The sequence below is a fragment of the Oncorhynchus kisutch genome, linkage group LG26, assembly GCF_002021735.2.
Source record: "Oncorhynchus kisutch isolate 150728-3 linkage group LG26, Okis_V2, whole genome shotgun sequence".
Classification (NCBI taxonomy): domain Eukaryota; kingdom Metazoa; phylum Chordata; class Actinopteri; order Salmoniformes; family Salmonidae; genus Oncorhynchus; species Oncorhynchus kisutch.
In genome coordinates this window covers 22842317-22863201 of record NC_034199.2, presented here as the reverse complement: position 1 = coordinate 22863201, position 20885 = coordinate 22842317, and the positions used below count along the sequence as shown (strand labels likewise).

Genomic DNA, 20885 nt, shown 5'->3' with positions numbered 1-20885 from the left:
TTAAACACCAAACTTCAACTGGTTAAACACACCGGTGTAAATTGTTATACACCACTCTTCAAATAGTTAAAAACCCTCTTCAACAAGTTATACACCACTCTTCCACTGGTTACACACTACTATTCAACTGGTTATACACTCATCTAGAACTGGTTATACACACATCTTCAACTGGTTACACACCACTCTTCTACTGGTTATAGACCAAACTTCAACTTAACATACACCACACTACAACTGAACATACAACACACATGAACTGGTTATACAACACTCTTTAACTGGTTATCTTCTTACGGCTGAAATCCCGTTAACGGGATCGATTTGACAACGGCCAGTGAAAGTGCAGGACGTCAAAGTCAAACAACAGAAATCTCATAATTAAAATTCCTCAAACATACAAGTATTATACACCATTTTAAAGATGAACTTGTTGTTAATCCCACCACAGTGTCCGATTTCAAAAAGGCTTTACGACGAAAGCATACCATGTGATTATGTTAGGTCAGCGCCAAGTCACAGAAAAACACAGCCATTTTTCCAGCCAAAGAGAGGAGTCACAAAAAGCAGAAACAGAGATAAAATGAAGCACTAACCTTTGATGATCTTCATCAGCTGACACTCATAGGACTTCATGTTACACAATACATGTATGTTTTGTTTGATAAAGTTCATATTTATATCCAAAAATCTCAGTTTACATTGGCGCGTTATGTTCAGTAATGTTTTGCTTCCAAAACATCCGGGGAATTTGTAGAGATCCACATCGATTTACAGAAATACTCATCATAAATGTTGATGAAAATACAAGTGTTATGCATGGAATTAAATATATACTTCTCTTTAATGCAACCGCTGTGTCAGATTTCAAAAAAGCTTTACGGAAAAAGCACACCATGCAATAATCTGAGTACATCGCCCAGGCACCAAAACAAGCCATACAGATACCCGCCATGTTATGGAGTCAACAGAAGTCAGAAATAGCATGATAAATATTCACTTTCCTTTGATGGTCTTCATCGGAATGCACTCCCAGGAATCCCAGTTCCACAATAAATGTTTTTTTTCCGATAAAGTCCATCATTTATGTCCAAATACCTCCTTTTTGTTTGCGCGTTTAGTTCACAAATCCAAATTCACGAGGCGCTGACACTTAATCCAGACAAAAAGTCAAAAAGTTCCATTACAGTTTGTAGTATGTATAGTATGTAACGATGTATAGAATCAATCTTTAGGATGTTTTTTTAATCATAAATCTTCAATAATATTCCAACCGGACAATTCCTTTTTCTTTAGAAATGAAAACGGCTGCGCGCATAGCTGCGCGCATGACTTAGCTCATGGCATTCTGCCAGACCTCTTAGTCAAACAGCTCTTATTCGCTCCCCCTCACAGTAGAAGCCTGAAACAAGGTTCTAAAGACTGTTGACATCTAGTGGAAGCCTTAGGAAGTGCAATCGGACCAAATTTTACACTGTATATTGGATAGGCAAAGACTTGAAACCTACAAACCTCAGATTTCCCACTTCCTGGTTTGATTTTTTTCTCATGTTTTTGCCTGCCATTTGAGTTCTGTTATACTCACAGACATCATTCAAACAGTTTTAGAAACTTCCGAGTGTTTTCTATCCAGATCTACCAATAATATGCATATCTTAGCTTCTGGGCCTGAGTAGCAGGCAGTTTACTCTGGGCACCTTATTCATCCAAGCTACTCAATACTGCCCCCCAGCCATAAGAAGTTGAAGTGTGGTGTATATCCAGTTGAAGTGTGGTGTATAACCATCTGAAAAGTGGTGTTTTACCATTGGAAGTGTGGTGTTTAACTAGTTGAAGTGTGGTGTATAACCAGTTGCAGAGTGATGTATAACCAGTGTAAGAGTGGTGTATATCCAGTTGAGTGGTGTATATCCAGTTGAAGGGGGGTGTATAACCAGTTACAGAGTGGTGTATAACCAGTTGAAGGGGGGTGTATAACCAGTTACAGAGTGGTGTATAACCAGTTGATGAGGGGTGTATAACCAGTTACAGAGTGGTGTATAACCAGTTTAAGAGGTGTTTATAACCAGTTGAAAAGGTGTTTAACCAGTTCAAGTGTGGTGTATAACCAGTTCAAGTGTGGTGTATAACCAGTTGAAGTTTGGTGTATAACCAGTTGAAGTGTGGTGTATAACCATTTAAACTGTGGTGTATAACCAGTTGAAGAGGTGTGTATAACCAGTTGAATAGTGTTGTATAACAAGATGAAGTGTGGTGTATAACCAGTTGAAGAGGTGTGTAACCCGTTGAAGTTTGGTGTATAACCAGTTGAAGTGTAGTCAATAACCTGTTGAAGAGGTGTGTATAACCAGTTGTAGAGTGGTGTATAACCAATTGAAGTGTGTTGTATACACTAGTTGAAGAGTGGTGTGTAACCTGTGGAAGTGTGGTGTTTAAACAATTCTTGAAGTGTGGTGTATAACCAGTTGAGGAGTTGTGTATAACCAGTTGAAGAGGTGTGTATAACCAGTTTAAGAGGTGTGTACAACCAGGGGAAGAGGTGTGTTTATCCAGTTGAAGAGGAGTGTTATATAACCAGTTGAAGAGTGGTGTATAACCATTTGAAGCGTGGTGTATATTTGATTTATTTTTTTACCTTAATTTAACTAGGCAAGTCAGTTAAGAACAAATTCTTATTTTCAATGACGGCCTAGGAGCAGTGGGTTAACTGCCTTGTTCAGGTGCAGAACAACAGATTTGTACCTTTTCAGCTCGGGATTCAAACTTGCAACCTTTCGGTTACTAGTCCAACACTCTAACCACTAGGCTACCCTGCCGCCCCAAACCAGTTGAAGTGTGGTGTATAACCAGTTGAAGTGTGGTGTATAACCAGTTGAAGTGTGGTGTATGTTCAGTTGGAGATTGGTCTCTATCCAGTTGAAGAGGTGTGTTTCACCAGTTGAAGAGGTTTTTATAACCAGTTGAAGAGGTTTTTATAACCTGTTGAAGTGTGGTGTATAACTAGTTGAAGAGTGGTGTGTAAAACCAGGTGAAGAGGTGTGTATATCCAGTTGGAGAGTGGTGTATAAACAACACACTTCAACTGGTAAAACACCACTTTTCAACTGGTTATACACCACATTTCAACTGGTTATACACACCTCTTCAACTGGTTATACACCACATTTCAACTGGTTATACACAACTCTTCAGCTGGTTAAATACAACTTGTCAAAAGGTTATACACCAAACTTCAACAGGTTATAAACACCTATGTAACAGGTTATAAACACCTCTTCAACAGGTTATAGACACCTATGTAACAGGTTATAAACACCTCTTCAACAGGTTATAGACACCTATGTAACAGGTTATAAACACCTCTTCAACAGGTTATAGACACCTATGTAACAGGTTATACACACCTCAACAACTGGTTACACACCATTCTTCCACATCACTCTGTTATACATCACTCTGCAACTGGTTATACACCAAACTTCAACTTGATATACACCACACTTCAACTGGTTATACACCACACATCACTTGGTTAAACATCACTCTTTAACAGGTTATTCACCACTCTTTAACTGGTTATACACCACACATCACTTGGTTAAACATCACTCTTTAACAGGTTATACACCACTCTTCAACTGGTTATCCAGTTGAGGTGTGGTATATAACCAGTGGAAGAGTTGTTTACAACCAGTTGAATTGTGGTGTATAACCAGTTGATATGTGGTGTGTAACCAGTTGAAACATGGTGTGTAACCAGTTGAAGATGGGGTGTTTAACTTTTCTAGGGTTGGGGCAGCATTCGGAATTTTGGATAAGCGTGCCCAAGTTAAATTGCCTGCTACTCAGGCCCAGAAGAGAGGATATGCATATAATTTGTAGATTTGGATAGAAAACACTCTAAAGTATCCAAAACTGTTAAAATAGTGTCTGTAAGTATAACAGAACCGATTTGCAAGGCAAAAACCTGAGAAGAATCCTTCCAGGAAGTAGGAATTTTTTTGTTTTGTAGTTTTCTATTCGATTTCATTAGTGTCCATTGACTTAGGACTTAAATTGCAGTTCCTATGCCTTCCACTAGATATCAACAGTCTTTAAAAATTGTTTCAGGCTTGTATTCTGAAAAATGAGAGAGTTAGAGCAGTCTGAATGAGTGGACCCTGCAGTGTCACAGAGCTTTTTCATGCGCACGACCGAGAGAGTGCCTTTCTTGTTTACCTTATATTGACGACGTCATTGTCCGGTTGAAATATTATCGGTTATCTAGGCTAAAAACAACCTGAGGATTGAATATAAACATCGTTTGACATGTTTCTATGAACTTTACGGATACAATTTAGATTTTTTTTTGTCTGCCTGTTGTGACTGCGTTTGAGCCTATGGATTACTGAAGAAAACGTGGAAACAAAACGGAGGTTTTTGGATATAAAGAGAGACTTTATCGAACAAAATAAATGAATGAATGTCTTCTGAGTGCAACCATATGAAGATCATCAAAGGTATGTGATTCATTTTATTTCTATTTCTGACTTGTGTCACTCTTCTACTTGGCTGGTTACTGTTTGTAATGATTTGTCAGCTGGGCGATGTTCTCAAATAATCGTAAGGAATGCTTTTGCCAGTTGAAATGTGGTGTATAACAAGTTGAAGTGTGGTGTATAACCAGTTGAAGTGTGATGTATAACCAGTTGAAGTGTGGTGTTTAACCAGGTGAAGTGTGATGTATAACAAGTTGAAGTGTGATGTATAACCAGTTGAAGAGTGGTGTTTAACCAGGTGAAGTGTGGTGTTTAACCAGGTGAAGAGTGGTGTTTAACCAGTTGAAGAGTGGTGTTTAACCAGGTGAAGTGTGGTGTTTAACCAGGTGAAGTGTGGTGTATAACCAGTTGAAGTATGGTGTATAACCAGTTGAAGTGTGGTGTTTAACCAGGTGAAGTGTGGTGTATAACCAGTTGAAGAGTGGTGTTTAACCAGGTGAAGTGTGGTGTTTAACCAGGTGAAGAGTGGTGTTTAACCAGTTGAAGAGTGGTGTTTAACCAGGTGAAGTGTGGTGTTTAACCAGGTGAAGTGTGGTGTATAACCAGTTGAAGTATGGTGTATAACCAGTTGAAGTGTGGTGTTTAACCAGGTGAATTGTGGTGTTTAACCAGGTGAAGTGTGGTGTTTAACCAGGTGAAGTATGGTGTATAACCAGTTGAAGTGTGGTGTTTAACCAGGTGAAGTGTGGTGTATAACCAGTTGAAGTGTGGTGTATAACCAGTTGAAATGTGGTGTATAACCAGGTGAAGTGCGGTGTATAACCAGGTGAAGTGTGGTGTATAACCAGTTGAAGTGTGGTGTTTAACCAGGTGAAGTGTGGTGTTTAACCAGGTGAAGTGTGGTGTTTAACCAGGTGAAGTGTGGTGTATAACCAGTTGAAGTGTGGTGTATAACCAGTTGAAGTGTGGTGTTTAACCAGGTGAAGTGTGGTGTTTAACCAGGTGAAGTGTGGTGTTTAACCAGGTGAAGTGTGGTGTATAACCAGTTGAAGTGTAGTGTATAACCAGGTGAAGTGTGGTGTATAACCAGTGGAAGTGTAGTGTATAACCAGTTGAAGTGTGGTGTTTAACCAGGTGAAGTGTGGTGTATAACCAGTTGAAGTGTGGTGTATAACCAGTTGAAATGTGGTGTATAACCAGGTGAAGTGCGGTGTATAACCAGGTGAAGTGTGGTGTATAACCAGTTGAAGTGTGGTGTATAACCAGTTGAAATGTGGTGTATAACCAGGTGAAGTGTGGTGTATAACCAGGTGAAGTGTGATGTATAACCAGGTGAAGTGTGGTGTATAACCAGGTGAAGTGTGATGTATAACCAGGTGAAGTGTGGTGTATAACCAGTTGAAGTGTGGTGTACAACCAGTTGAAGTGTGGTGTATAACCAGGTGAAGTGTGATGTATAACCAGGTGAAGTGTGATGTATAACCAGTTGAAGTGTGGTGTACAACCAGGTGAAGTGTGATGTATAACCAGTTGAAGTGTGGTGTACAACCAGGTGAAGTGTGATGTATAACCAGTTGAAGTGTGGTGTACAACCAGTTGAAGTGTGGTGTACAACCAGTTGAAGTGTGGTGTACAACCAGGTGAAGTGTGATGTATAACCAGTTGAAATGTGGTGTATAACCAGGTGAAGTGTGGTGTTTAACCAGGTGAAGTGTGGTATATAACCAGGTGAAGTGTGGTGTACAACCAGTTGAAGTGTGGTGTACAACCAGTTGAAGTGTGGTGTTTAACCAGGTGAAGTGTGGTGTATAACCAGTTGAAGTGTGGTGTTTAACCAGGTGAAGTGTGGTGTATAACCAGTTGAAGTGTGGTGTATAACCAGTTGAAGTGTGGTATATAACCAGGTGAAGTGTGGTGTACAACCAGTTGAAGTGTGGTGTTTAACCAGGTGAAGTGTGGTGTATAACCAGTTGAAGTGTGGTGTTTAACCAGGTGAAGTGTGGTGTTTAACCAGGTGAAGTGTGGTGTTTACCTTGTGTATTATGTGTATAATATTGTTTATAATCAAATCAAACTTTTTTTATTCAGCACATTTCTTACAGAGGATGCATTTGAAAGTGCTTAACAAATAAAATAATACAAGTTAAGAAAAATAATAACTAGACAAATTAAAATAGTAAATCAGTGGACCTTAGAGACTAATGTATTAAAATAAATAATCCAAGAAATTTGAAATGGGATATAACACGTTTATAATTGGTTTAAACCTGTGTTATTTCTCCTGTAGGTGGATGCCAGGCTAACGCCCCTTGCCGCCATGGGGCTGGACCGCAATGCCTTGATGCGGGACGGCCTCCGCCTGCATGGCAGCGTAGTCTACCCAGGGATCCGAGCGCTGTCAGCCGAGAAGCCCCACGAGGGGTCCACCACTCTCCCCCTCGGCTACAACCGGGACGGCCTTCCAGACCTCCTCTACAAGCCTGACGTTTCCATGGACCGGAGCAAGCCTACCAACGGCTACCTGGACCTGTACAAGAGCCCTCCACCAAGCCTCCATAGGGGACCAGAAGGGCTGGACAGGAGAGGTGTGGGACCTGGGGGGGAGAAGCCCTCAGAGCTGGGTCTGGGGGGTGCTGGTGCAGGAGCAGGCGGGTACCTGCGTCTGCCCTGGGGGCTGAGTCGGGGGCTGTACCCCGAGGCGGGCCTCTACCCCTATATGGACTCTTCCAAGTATGCGGCCCTCAGCATGTACAAGGCCCAGTTCCTCAACCAGCCCAGCCCCTACCTGCCCCAGCACCTGGCCTACCAGTCCCTCTGTGCCTCCCAGGGGGGGAACATGAACCCTGCTGCTGCCTCCGCCGCCGAGAGGCTCTACTACATGCCCCCCTACCCCCCGTCCCCCATCTCCTCCCCCCTGGTGGGGTCTCCCATGAGGATCCCAGCGGTGTCGGTGGCCCCCACCTCCATTGTGCACTGCCAGGAGAAGGGATTGAGTGTCGGGTCTCGTGTCCACCACGAGGGGTCTCCGTTTGGGCAGCAGCTTCACCAGCCACCCCCTCCGCCCCAGCACCTTCTCCCCACCCACACAGACAGAGACAGATCCCCCAGCAAAAGCAATAAGCCCAGTAGACCCCCCTCCAACAAAGGAGCCAGTAACAGCAGTGGTAGTAGTAGTAGTAGTGGTGGTAGCAGTGGTGGGAGTAATACTAATAGTAGTAGCCTTCCTATTGATTCCTCCCCTCGCGCCTCTTCTCGCCTCCCCCAGCCTGCTCCTCCCCTGCCTCCCCCTCACATAGACAGCACCATAGACCTACAGAGGGCAGTCTCTAGAATAGTACCATTATCTTCCTCCTCTTGTTCTTCTTCCTCTTCCCAGACGATACCTCACTCGTTCTATGTGAGCAGCATGGCTCCAGAGCACCCATCCCCTGCCCGGCCCAGCCCCCACAAACCCAGACCCAGAGATGGGGTGTCGGATGGGGGATGTGAGAAGAGACCCAGTCAGTGCCCTTCTAAACCATCCTCTGAGCGGCCAGCCCCACTGAACCAGCCCCCGACTACCAAAGACCCAGCAGACCCAAAGCCCCTCGACCTCTCTGGGAGATGGTTGGAGTTAGGCCTGTCTTCTAACAGCTTCCCTGTGAAGATGGAGGCTCTGGGGTCCCCAGGGCCTCGGTACGGACCTCTCCCCAGCCGGGAGCTCCTGAAAGAGACCCTCTCTCTCTCACCCCCCTCCCTACCCTCCCACTCCCTCTCAGTGGTCAGCAGCACATCCTCTAAAGCCCCAGAGAGGCCGGAGATGATCAGCACTTTGCACTCCTCCTGGGTGGTGCCCACCCTTACACCCACCTACACCATTGGGTCCACCCATGCACACCCCCACCCCCCAGCCCTGTCCCCATCCCCCAGGCCCAGCCCAGACACCCAAGGGAAAGGCTCCTCTCCATCTGTCATCAAACACAAGGCTCTGGAGAGAGTCCTGCCCCAGCAACGCAGTCCATCCTGCCCCAGGGTAGGAGAGACAAATACTACCCCAATACCTTCCAATCTCAATCCCCCCTCCACAATACCCTTGTCCCCCAAACCCAATAATGATTGGCCCAAACACAGCCCCAACCAATCAGAAAGTTCCCCCATGGCCGGCCATCATAGGAACTCCACAGAGAAGCCCCCCAAAGCCACCAAGAGGGCTGAGACATCCCGGGAGGTGTCTCCATATAATAAACGTGCGTGTCTAGAGAATTCCAATGGGCACCCACCCAGCCACCTCTACCTGCCCCAGAGCGAGGCCTACCTACCTCACAGCATGGTGTACGCCAACCGATACCTGCACTACTCTATACCCGACGGCATGGCCCTCCATTCTCTCCCTCTGCCAGGGAAGAGCCCTGCCTACCCTCCCCCCATCCTGCTTGGCAGTAACAGCCTTTACCCCTCCCACCTGGCAGCCAAACACCCCTTACCATACCACAGCTACGCTGGGGAGTACCTCACGTACAACTCCCAGGAGATGGCCCACCCTCTGATGCACACACACACAGACTCTAAAGCCATGGAGCGGGCAGATCAGACGCCCAAGTCCCGTGGCCAGGGCCAGGACAAACCTAGGGGACTCAAAGAGGATTTTGGTGGGTCCCACAGGGGCCGGAGTGATGTAGAGATAGGGGAGGGGTCCCATGTGAAGCGCAATAAAGATGCAGGGGAGTGGGGAGGGAGCCAGCCCAGACCCCTCTCCTCCTCCAGCACCAGTATCCCTTCCAAAGATAGAATCGTCTGCATTGACCTCGTACACTCCGACACAGATGGAGAGTCCACGCCGGCCGCCAACAAGCCGCCACTCCCTGTCATTGTTCCCATCACCAGGGGAAACCAACACCAGTGTGGCCATGGCGACCAAAGCATGAGGGAAGTGGAGCGAGAGCCAGAACACCAACTGCATCATCATCATCATCATCTTCATCACCACCCCAGCCCAAGCTCCACCCTGAGAACTACCCACACAGACAGACAACCAGAGACCGTCTGTATGAGACCCAGGCTCCTCCAGGAGACGGGCTGTCCGGGTGTGGCCTCTAGCCCACCTCAGGGCTCCCCAGGACTGGTTACTCGAGCCGAGGAGAGCCATGAGGGCCAGAGCCCTTCCTCAGACTCAAGGGACCAGGGGGAGCAGGGCAAAAGCACCCTGCGCTGTGCCCGCACATCTGGAGACTGCAAGACGAGAGACCGGACTCTTGGCGATTGTGACCGCACCGCAGTAGACCGTACAACTGGCGATAGTGGCCGAATGCCTGGCGACCGCACGTCTAGAGAGGAGAGAGAAGAGATGGACAGACGATCCTCCTCCCACCCCATCCATCGCTACATGGACCTGGGGAAGGAAAGAGAAAGAGAAGGAGGGAGTGTTGAAGACACAGAGGAGTCACATGGAGAGGGGGATGAGGACGAAGAGGGTGGACGAAGAGGATCACGGAGGACCAGTCTGACCAAGAGGATCGCTAACTCTTCAGGCTACGTCGGCGACCGCATCAAATGTGTCACAACCGAGCTGTATGCAGACTCTAGCAAGCTGAGTCGGGAACAGCGCGCCCTGCAGGTGAGTTGAGAGAACTGCGGCCGTAGGTGGGTTAGGGTGGCGGGCTGTGGATGTGATGATAAACATGACTCATTTATCTGAAGCCTTTCACAGTTTACATTTCAGTTCCAATGTGGTCCATGCAGGAATCAAACCCTCTACTCTGGTCAATTCTGCCACTCATTCTAGGGGGTCATAGCGGGTCCTTGTAGTTTGGAGAGACAATATGATGTCTTAGATACCTGTTTCCCATATCTGGACTGGGGTGACAGTTAGTCCAGGGTTATAGACATATCCCAGCCCTTAGCTGTTGCCTCTGAGTTTATGAGAGGACATTTGAAGCCTGTTGACAGTCAGTGATTTAGTACAAGGCCAGTTCAAAGGTTAAACCCTGTGAGTTGTCTAGGCAACATTGGTTAAGTTGTTAGCGTGCCCTGCTCTGTGCATCTTGCTCCGGGAGAAAGAGAATGAGAGTGTGTGTGTGTGTGGGGGGGGGGTTCAAAGGCACGTGTTGCTGGACTTCACATTGTGACAGTGGTAACCTCATGGTTCACCCTGCCTCTTGCTGTGCTTAACCCCAAGGTGACCCAGAGGGGCTGGAAGGTGGATGGATGGGGTCCCTTGTTGATTAAGCAGCCCCCTCCACCCTTCCAACCACCCCACACCCACCCCGGCCTTGTGCAAGGTCACACACCCCTCCCCCAATGGCTATTAGTGCCTAGCTTCTCACTCACACATATTGAACACATGAGAACACACACACACACGCACGTCATATACACACACACTGATTCAGTGCTGCATGATTGAACCCATTCCACCTGGCTGCATTATTGATTGATCATCTACTTTTCTACCTACTAAAGACCATTGGGTGTAGTTAGATTACATAAAAAACACACGTGTTTACCATTTCTGGCTAGACACACACTCCTCTGATGATGTGTCTGCATAGGGCCGAGGCACATTTATGTTACTGGTTGGTTCCACCCGTCTACCCATATGTTGTAAACATGCCTTTGAACCATCTGGTTAGTCTTTAATTGTCATGCTCATACAGGGCTGGAACACAAAGCTATCAAATGCTAGATTTCTGGATGTTGGCTATCATCTTAATTCATTTACAAATAATAATTTTATTGCCTTTCCCGCTGAAAAACATATATAATTTCAGTTCAGAAAACAATGCTTTGACAGTTTATTAATGTGTTTATTGATGGGTTCACTGGTTTGATCTGACTGTGTGTATGTGTGTGTGTGTGTGTGTGTGTGCTTGGTGGGACTGTGGCTACTAGATGTTTTCTGTGTATGAAAGGGGTGCTTCAATCCCAGCTTCCAGGTCTTCAGTACTACTGGTTTTACGTAATAGTAGTTCATTGATTGATTGATTATTGCCAATGATTGGCCAATCCTTGATTAGAGGGGAGGAAGAAAAACCAGCAGTTCTGCGGACCCAGAGGCCCGGGGGGGGGGGGGGGGGGGGGAGACATGTGGAGAAAAACATTTTAACATACAATACCTACATGAAATGATGGACAGATATATTGAGCCCCCGTTCTAATTGCTTAGATGGAAGTCATATCACGAGAGGAGAGTAATATAAGTCGCCCTGCAGCTAACTGGGAGGTCAGTTCTTTACATTTCTCTATCTCACTCTACCCCTCACACACACTTTCTCTCCCCTTCTACCCTCGTTCTGCTCCCTCTTTCTCTTTCTCTGCACTCTATCTTTGGTTCTGTCTTTTCCTCACCTGCTCTGCACTGCGTACTCCTTCTCTCTCTCCTCCTCCCTTTCTTTTTCTGTCTTTCCCCTTCTCTCTCTCTCTGTGAGCCTCAGGGCTAGCCGTATGTGTTTCCTAGCTGTGTTCATGTTTCAGGAAGGGAGATGGCAGGAACTAGGGCCTCAGAGCAATCGCATGGACTCACCGTGGCTGACTGCACTAGTCTAACCTAACCATGTCTGGATGTGCTTGTTCATTTATCTCTCTCTTTGTTCTGTTTTGTTTTGGCCTCCTTTTTTGACACAATGTGATCTTGTTGTTTGCTTCGGTAGTCGTTCAGCCCAGATTGAGGTTTAGAGAGGTGTGTGCGGCGGAGGCTAGACGGTTAGTGGGTTTCATGGCTGTTTTCTCTGTGTGTGTCTCTCTGTGTATGTCGTGTGTGTGTGTGTGTTTAGCGGGCGATGATGCGGTTCTCGGAGCTGGAGCTGAAGGAGAAGGAGTGCGGGGGTGTGTGTGTGTCTGCGTCGGCAGCGGTAGCAGGACAGGAGTTGGCAGACCGCCAGCAGAGAGAAAGAGAGTGGGAACACTGCCAACACACCGCCAGGCAGGGAGAGAGGGGGGGTGAGTAACCCAATGCACACACACACACACACACACACACACACACACACACACACACACACACACACACACCCACATGCACACACACACACGCACGCACACACACACACACACACACGCGCACACACACACACACACACACACACACACACACACACACACACACACACACACACACACACACACACACACACACACACACACACACACACACACACACACACACACACACACACACACACACACACACACGCATACACTCGCACACACATGCAAACTTACAGCACTCAGCTAGGCTGGGTTTGTTCACAACACACATACACACACACACAGTGAGAGAAAGAGAGAGAGACGTGGAGAGAGTCTTATTTTTAAGGAGCATTTTGTGCTTATCTGTGTAGAGAGAGGATAAAGGGGGAGGATGAGATCGAGTGAGTGAGTGAGGGGAGAGCTGAGGGGTGATTCAAGGCAAGTTATAGAGAGGGAAGAGGAATAGCGAGGGAAAGCGAATGGTAGAGAGGAATGGGAGCTAGAAAGGAATAGAGATTGTGCCAGAGAAAGAGAAGGAGAGAGTGCGAGGGAGGGAAAGAGAGAGAGGAGGAGGGGGGGGGAATACTTGTGTTGGCGGGGAGCCGAGCTGTGTATTGAAGCGAACCCTGGACTGACGTGGGAGCCTAATTATGGCAGAGAGAGGGAGAGAAAGGGAGAGCGAGCGTCATGCTCTGTGTGGGAAGGGCGTGGCAGGGTCATGGCAGGGGGTGGATGGGGGAGGAGAGAGGGAGAAAAAGGAGTGTTTTTGTCCTAAATTTAAAAAAATCCTGGCTTCCTCTTGCTCCCTCTCTCTCTCTCTCTCTCCTTTCTCTCTGTCTCTCTCTCTCTCTCTTTTTTTCCCATAGTGGGAGTGTCGGTGTGAACGGTTCGACTTTCAGCTCCACTGACACTCTATACCCCATCAAAGTTTTATAGTCTGTCTTTAGAAGAGAATAAACGTTGGCTGCTGTTTAACAGCCCTTCTCTTTCTCTCTCCTCTCTTTCCCTCACTCTCTCATCACCCACCATCTCTCTCCTCTCTTTCCCTCACTCTCTCATCACCCACCATCTCTCTCCTCTCTTTCCCTCACTCTCTCATCACCCACCATCTCTCTCCTCTCTTTCCCTCACTCTCTCATCACCCACCATCTCTCACCTCTCTTTCCCTCACTCTCTCATCACCCACCATCTCTCACCTCTCTTTCCCTCACTCTCTCATCACCCACCATCTCTCTCCTCTCTTTCCCTCACTCTCTCATCACCCACCATCTCTCTCCTCTCTTTCCCTCACTCTCTCATCACCCACCATCTCTCTCCTCTCTTTCCCTCACTCTCATCACCAACCATCTCTCTCCTCTCTTTCCCTCACTCTCTCATCACCCACCATCTCTCACCTCTCTTTCGCTCACTCTCTCATCACCCACCATCTCTCACCTCTCTTTCCCTCACTCTCTCATCACCCACCATCTCTCTCCTCTCTTTCCCTTACTCTCTCATCACCCACCATCTCTCACCTATCTTTCCCCCACTCTCTCATCACCCACCATCTCTCACCTCTCTTTCCCTCACTCTCTCATCACCCACCATCTCTCACCTCTCTTTCGCTCACTCTCTCATCACCCACCATCTCTCACCTCTCTTTCCCTCACTCTCTCATCACCCACCATCTCTCTCCTCTCTTTCCCTCACTCTCTCATCACCCACCATCTCTCTCCTCTCTTTCCCTCACTCTCTCATCACCCACCATCTCTCTCCTCTCTTTCCCTCACTCTCATCACCAACCATCTCTCTCCTCTCTTTCCCTCACTCTCTCATCACCCACCATCTCTCACCTCTCTTTCGCTCACTCTCTCATCACCCACCATCTCTCACCTCTCTTTCCCTCACTCTCTCATCACCCACCATCTCTCTCCTCTCTTTCCCTTACTCTCTCATCACCCACCATCTCTCACCTATCTTTCCCCCACTCTCTCATCACCCACCATCTCTCACCTCTCTTTCCCTCACTCTCTCATCACCCACCATCTCTCACCTCTCTTTCCCTCACTCTCTCATCACCCACCATCTCTCACCTCTCTTTCCCTCACTCTCTCATCACCCACCATCTCTCACCTCTCTCCATGGCTTCTCTCTCCTCCGCTTCCCTTCTCTCCTCTCTTCATCTTCCTCCCTGGTCTAGGTGGAAGGCAGGACTATGGGAACAACAGAGTCCCAGTCCTCCAGAGGTGCGGGGGCCAGAGAGAGAGCCTGTACCCAGGGCAGGAGACCTGGGAGGGGGCTAGAGATGGTGCCAGAGAGGGTGAGGGTTGGCGATGTTCACCCCCAGTCCTAGCACTGGCAGACCGGCACCCCCAGGAGAAGGGTGGGCATGGCATGGTACCCATTAGGAAACACACACACAGCCTACAGAAGGGAGAGGAGGAAGGAGAACAGAGCTCAGAGAAGGCCAGAATGACTTCAGGTGAGTGTGGGGGATGTAGTTTTCACTTATCGACTCGTGTCAATCTGGCTCTTTTACAGCCCTTTCTCTCCATCTCATCTTTTTGATCTCAGCTGTCTCTCTCTCAGGCCTCTCTCTCTGTCCCTCCTCTCATCTCTCTCTCTCTGTCCCTCCTCTCATCTCTCTCTCTCTCTGTCCCTCCTCTCATCTCTCTCTCTCTTTCTCTGTCCCTCCTCTCATCCCTCTCTCTCTGACCCTCCTCTCACCCTTCTCTCTCTGACCCTCCTCTCACCCCTCTCTCTCTTTGACCCTCCTCTCACCCCTCTCTCTCTGTCCCTCCTCTCATCGCTCTCTCTCGGTCCCTCCTCTCACCCCTCTCTCTGTCCCTCCTCTCACCGCTCTCTCTCGGTCCCTCCTCTCACCCCTCTCTCTCGGTCCCTCCTCTCACCCCTCTCTCTCTGTCCCTCCTCTCATCCCTCTCTCTCTGTCCCTCCTCTCATCCCTCTCTCTCTGTCCCTCCTCTCACCCTTCTCTCTCTGTCCCTCCTCTCACCCTTCTCTCTCTGTCCCTCCTCTCATCCCTCTCTCTCTGTCCCTCCTCTCATCCCTCTCTCTCTGTCCCTCCTCTCATCCCTCTCGCTCTCTGTCCCTCCTCTCATCCCTCTCTCTCTTGGTCCCTCCTCTCACCCCTCTCACTCTGTCCCTCCTCTCATCCCTCTGTCTCTCCTCTCATCCCTCTCTCTCGGTCCCTCCTCTCACCCCTCTCTCTCTGTCCCTCCTCTCACCGCTCTCTCTCTCGGTTCCTCCTCTCACCGCTCTCTCTCTCGGTCCCTCCTCTCACCCCTCTCTCTCTGTCTCTCCTCTCACCCCTCTCTCTCTGTCCCTCCTCTCATCCCTCTCTCTCTGTCCCTCCTCTCATCCCTCTCTCTCGGTCCCTCCTCTCACCCCTCTCTCTCGGTCCCTCCTCTCACCCCTCTCTCTCTGTCCCTCCTCTCATCCCTCTCTCTCTGTCCCTCCTCTCATCCCTCTCTCTCTGTCCCTCCTCTCACCCTTCTCTCTCTGTCCCTCCTCTCATCCCTCTCTCTCTGTCCCTCCTCTCATCCCTCTCTCTCTAACCCTCCTCTCACCCCTCTCTCTCTGTCCCTCCTCTCATCGCTCTCTCTCAGTCCCTCCTCTCACCCCTCTCTCTCTGTCCCTCTCTCTCTGTCCCTCCTCTCACCCTTCTCTCTCTGTCCCTCCTCTCATCCCTCTCTCTCTGTCCCTCCTCTCATCCCTCTCTCTCTGTCCCTCCTCTCATCCCTCTCTCTCTGTCCCTCCTCTCATCCCTCTCTCTCTGTCCCTCCTCTCATCCCTCTCTCTCTCGGTCCCTCCTCTCACCGCTCTCTCTCTGTCCCTCCTCTCACCCCTCTCGCTCTCTGTCCCTCCTCTCATCCCTCTCTCTCTTGGTCCCTCCTCTCACCCCTCTCTCTCTGTCCCTCCTCTCATCCCTCTGTCTCTCCTCTCATCCCTCTCTCTCGGTCCCTCCTCTCACCCCTCTCTCTCTGTCCCTCCTCTCACCGCTCTCTCTCTCGGTCCCTCCTCTCACCGCTCTCTCTCGGTCCCTCCTCTCACCCCTCTCTCTCTGTCCCTCCTCTCACCCCTCTCTCTCTGTCCCTCCTCTCACCCCTCTCTCTCTGTCCCTCCTCTCATCGCTCTCTCTCGGTCCCTCCTCCCACCCTCTCTCTCTGTCCCTCCTCTCATCGCTCTCTCTCGGTCCCTCCTCTCACCCCTCTCTCTCTGTCCCTCCTCTCACCCCTCTCTCTCTGTCCCTCCTCTCATCCCTCTCTCTCTGTCCCTCCTCTCATCCCTCTCTCTCTGTCCCTCCTCTCACCCTTCTCTCTCTGTCCCTCCTCTCATCCCTCTCTCTCTGTCCCTCCTCTCATCCCTCTCTCTCTAACCCTCCTCTCACCCCTCTCTCTCTGTCCCTCCTCTCATCGCTCTCTCTCGGTCCCTCCTCTCACCTCTCTCTCTCTGTCCCTCCTCTCATCGCTCTCTCTCGGTCCCTCCTCTCACCCCTCTCTCTCGGTCCCTCCTCTCACCCTTCTCTCTGTCCCTCCTCTCATCCCTCTCTCTCTGTCCCTCCTCTCATCCCTCTCTCTCTGTCCCTCCTCTCATCCCTCTCTCTCTGTCCCTCCTCTCATCCCTCTCTCTCTGTCCCTCCTCTCATCCCTCTCTCTCTCGGTCCCTCCTGTCACCGCTCTCTCTCTGTCCCTCCTCTCACCCCTCTCGCTCTGTGTCCCTCCTTTCATCCCTCTCTCTCTTGGTCCCTCCTCTCACCCCTCTCTCTCTGTCCCTCCTCTCATCCCTCTGTCTCTCCTCTCATCCCTCTCTCTCGGTCCCTCCTCTCACCCCTCTCTCTCTGTCCCTCCTCTCACCGCTCTCTCTCTCGGTCCCTCCTCTCACCGCTCTCTCTCTCGGTCCCCTCATCTCACCCCTCTCTCTCTGTCCCTCCTCTCACCCCTCTCTCTCTGTCCCTCCTCTCATCCCTCTCTCTCTGTCCCTCCTCTCATCCCTCTCTCTCGGTCCCTCCTCTCACCGCTCTCTCTCTCGGTCCCTCCTCTCATCCCTCTCTCTCTGTCCCTCCTCTCATCCCTCTCTCTCGGTCCCTCCTCTCACGCTCTCTCTCTCGGTCCCTCCTCTCAACCCTCTCTCTCTGTCCCTCCTCTCATCCCTCTCTCTCGGTCCCTCCTCTCACCGCTCTCTCTCTGTCCCTCCTCTCATCCCTCTCTCTCTGTCCCTCCTCTCATCCCTCTCTCTCTGTCCCTCCTCTCATCCCTCTCTCTCTGTCTCTCCTCTCATCCCTCTCTCTCTCGGTCCCTCCTCTCACCGCTCTCTCTCTGTCCCTCCTCTCACCCCTCTCTCTCTGTCCCTCCTCTCATCCCTCTCGCTCTCTGTCCCTCTTCTCATCCCTCTCTCTCTGTCCCTCCTCTCATCGCTCTCTCTGTCCCTCCTCTCATCCCTCTCTCTCTGTCCCTCCTCTCATCCCTCTCTCTCTGTCCCTCCTCTCATCCCTCTCTCTCTGTCCCTCCTCTCATCCCTCTCTCTCTGTCCCTCCTCTCATCCCTCTCTCTCGGTCCCTCCTCTCACGCTCTCTCTCTCGGTCCCTCCTCTCAACCCTCTCTCTCTGTCCCTCCTCTCATCCCTCTCTCTCGGGTCCCTCCTCTCACCTCTCTCTCTCTGTCCCTCCTCTCATCCCTCTCTCTCTGTCCCTCCTCTCATCCCTCTCTCTCTGTCCCTCCTCTCATCCCTCTCTCTCTGTCTCTCCTCTCATCCCTCTCTCTCTCGGTCCCTCACCGCTCTCTCTCTGTCCCTCCTCTCACCCCTCTCTCTCTGTCCCTCCTCTCATCCCTCTCGCTCTCTGTCCTCTTCTCATCCCTCTCTCTCTGTCCCTCCTCTCATGGCTCTCTCTGGTCCCTCCTCTCATCCCTCTCTCTCTGTCCCTCCTCTCATCCCTCTCTCTCTGTCCCTCCTCTCATCGCTCTCTCTGTCCCTCCTCTCACCCCTCTCTCTCTGTCCCTCCTCTCATCCCTCTCTCTCTGTCTCTCCTCTCATCCCTCTCTCTCGGTCCCTCCTCTCACCCCTCTCTCTGTCCCTCCTCTCACCGCTCTCTCTCTCGGTCCCTCCTCTCACCCCTCTCTCTCTGTCCCTCCTCTCACCCCTCTCTCTCTGTCCCTCCTCTCATCCCTCTCTCTCTGTCCCTCCTCTCACCCCTCTCTCTCTGTCCCTCCTCTCATCCCTCTCTCTCGGTCCCCTCCTCTCACCGCTCTCTCTCTCGGTCCCTCCTCTCACCCCTCTCTCTCTGTCCCTCCTCTCATCCCTCTCTCTCTGTCCCTCCTCTCATCCCTCTCTCTCGGTCCCTCCTCTCACGCTCTCTCTCTCGGTCCCTCCTCTCAACCCTCTCTCTCTGTCCCTCCTCTCATCCCTCTCTCTCGGTCCCTCCTCTCACCGCTCTTCTCTCTGTCCCTCCTCTCATCCCTCTCTCTCTGTCCCTCCTCTCATCCCTCTCTCTCTGTCCCTCCTCTCATCCCTCTCTCTCTGTCTCTCCTCTCATCACTCTCTCTCTCGGTCCCTCCTCTCACCGCTCTCTCTCTGTCCCTCCTCTCACCCCTCTCTCTCTGTCCCTCCTCTCATCCCTCTCGCTCTCTGTCCCTCTTCTCATCCCTCTCTCTCTGTCCCTCCTCTCATCGCTCTCTCTGTCCCTCCTCTCACCCCTCTCTCTCTGTCCCTCCTCTCATCCCTCTCTCTCTGTCCCTCCTCTCATCCCTCTCTCTCTGTCCCTCCTCTCATCCCTCTCTCTCTGTCCCTCCTCTCATCCCTCTCTCTCTCGGTCCCTCCTCTCACCGCTCTCTCTCTGTCCCTCCTCTCACCCCTCTCTCTCTGTCCCTCCTCTCATCCCTCTCGCTCTCTGTCCCTCCTCTCATCCCTCTCTCTCTGTCCCTCCTCTCATCGCTCTCTCTGTCCCTCCTCTCACCCCTCTCTCTCTGTCCCTCCTCTCATCCCTCTCTCTCTGTCCTCTCCTCTCATCCCTCTCTCTCGGTCCCTCCTCTCACCCCTCTCTCTGTCCCTCCTCTCACCGCTCTCTCTCTCGGTCCCTCCTCTCACCCCTCTCTCTCGTTCCCTCCTCTCACCCCTCTCTCTCTGTCCCTCCTCTCATCCCTCTCTCTCTGTCCCTCCTCTCATCCCTCTCTTCTCGGTCCCTCCTCTTCAACGCTCTCTCTCTCGGTCCCTCCTCTCACCCCTCTCTCTCTGTCCCTCCTCTCATCCCTCTTTCTCTGTCCCTCCTCTCATCCCTCTCTCTCTGTCCCTCCTCTCATCCTCTCTCTCTGTCCCTCCTCTCATCCCTCTCTCTCGGTCCCTCCTCTCACCGCTCTCTCTCGGTCCCTCCTCTCATCCCTCTCTCTCTGTCCCTCCTCTCAATCCTCTCTCTCTCTCACCGGCTCTACCTCTCGTCCCTCCTCTCACCCCTCTCTCGTCTGTCCCTCCTCTCATCCCTCTCTCTCTCGGTCCCTCCTGTCACCGCTCTCTCTCTGTCCCTCCTCTCACCCCTCTCGCTCTCTGTCCCTCCCTCATCCCTCTCTCTCTTGGTCCCTCTCACCCCCTCTCTCTCTCTGTCCCTCCTCTCATCCCTCTGTCTCTCCTCTCATCCCTCTCTCTAGGTCCCTCCTCTCACCCCTCTCTCTCTATGTCCCTCCTCTCATCCCTCTCTCTCTGTCCCTCCTCTCATCCACTCTCTCGGTCCCTCCTCACCGCTCTCATCTCTCGGTCCTCTCTCATCCCCCTCTCTCTCGTCCCTCCTCTCATCCCTCTCTCTCTGTCCCTCCTCTCATCCTCTCTCTCGTTCCCTCCTCTCACCGCTCTCTCTCTCGGTCCCTCCTCTCAACCCCTTCTCTCTCTGTCCCTCCTCTCATCCTCTCTCTCTGTCCCTCCTCTCACCCTCTCTCTCTGTCCCTCCTCTCATCCCTCTCTCTCGGTCCCTCCTCTCATCTCTCTCTCTCTGTCCCTCCTCTCATCCCTCTCACTCTGTCCCTCCTCTCATCCCTCTCTCTCTCGGTCCCTCCTCTCACCGCCTCTCTCTCTGTTCCCTCTCCTCTCACCCCTCTCTTCTCTGCCCTCCTCTCATCCCTTCCGCTCTCTGTCCCTTCTCATCCCTCTCTCTCTGTCCCTCCTCTCATCGCTCTCTCTGTCCCTCCTCTCACCCCTCTCTCTCTGTCCCTCCTCTCATCCCTCTCTCTCTGTCCCTCCTCTCATCCCCCTCTCTCTGTCCCTCCTCTCATCCCTCTCTCTCTGTCCCTCCCTTCACCCCTCTCTCTCTCATGTCCCTCCTCTCATCCCTCTCTCTCTCGTTTCCCTCCTCTCACGCTCTCTCTCTGTCCCTCCTCTCACCCTCTCTCTCTGTCCCTCCTCTCATCCCTCTCGCTCTCTGTCCCTCTTCTCATCCCTCTCTCTCTGTCCTCCTCTCATCGCTCTCTCTTTCCCTCCTCTCAC

The 20885-nt window shown here is 50.8% G+C and overlaps 1 pseudogene; it reads left to right on the top strand.

Annotated features, from left to right (window-relative positions):
- The window catches only part of LOC109885933 (BCL-6 corepressor-like), a 63175-nt pseudogene that overhangs the window by 15937 nt on the left and 26353 nt on the right, over window positions 1–20885 (top strand).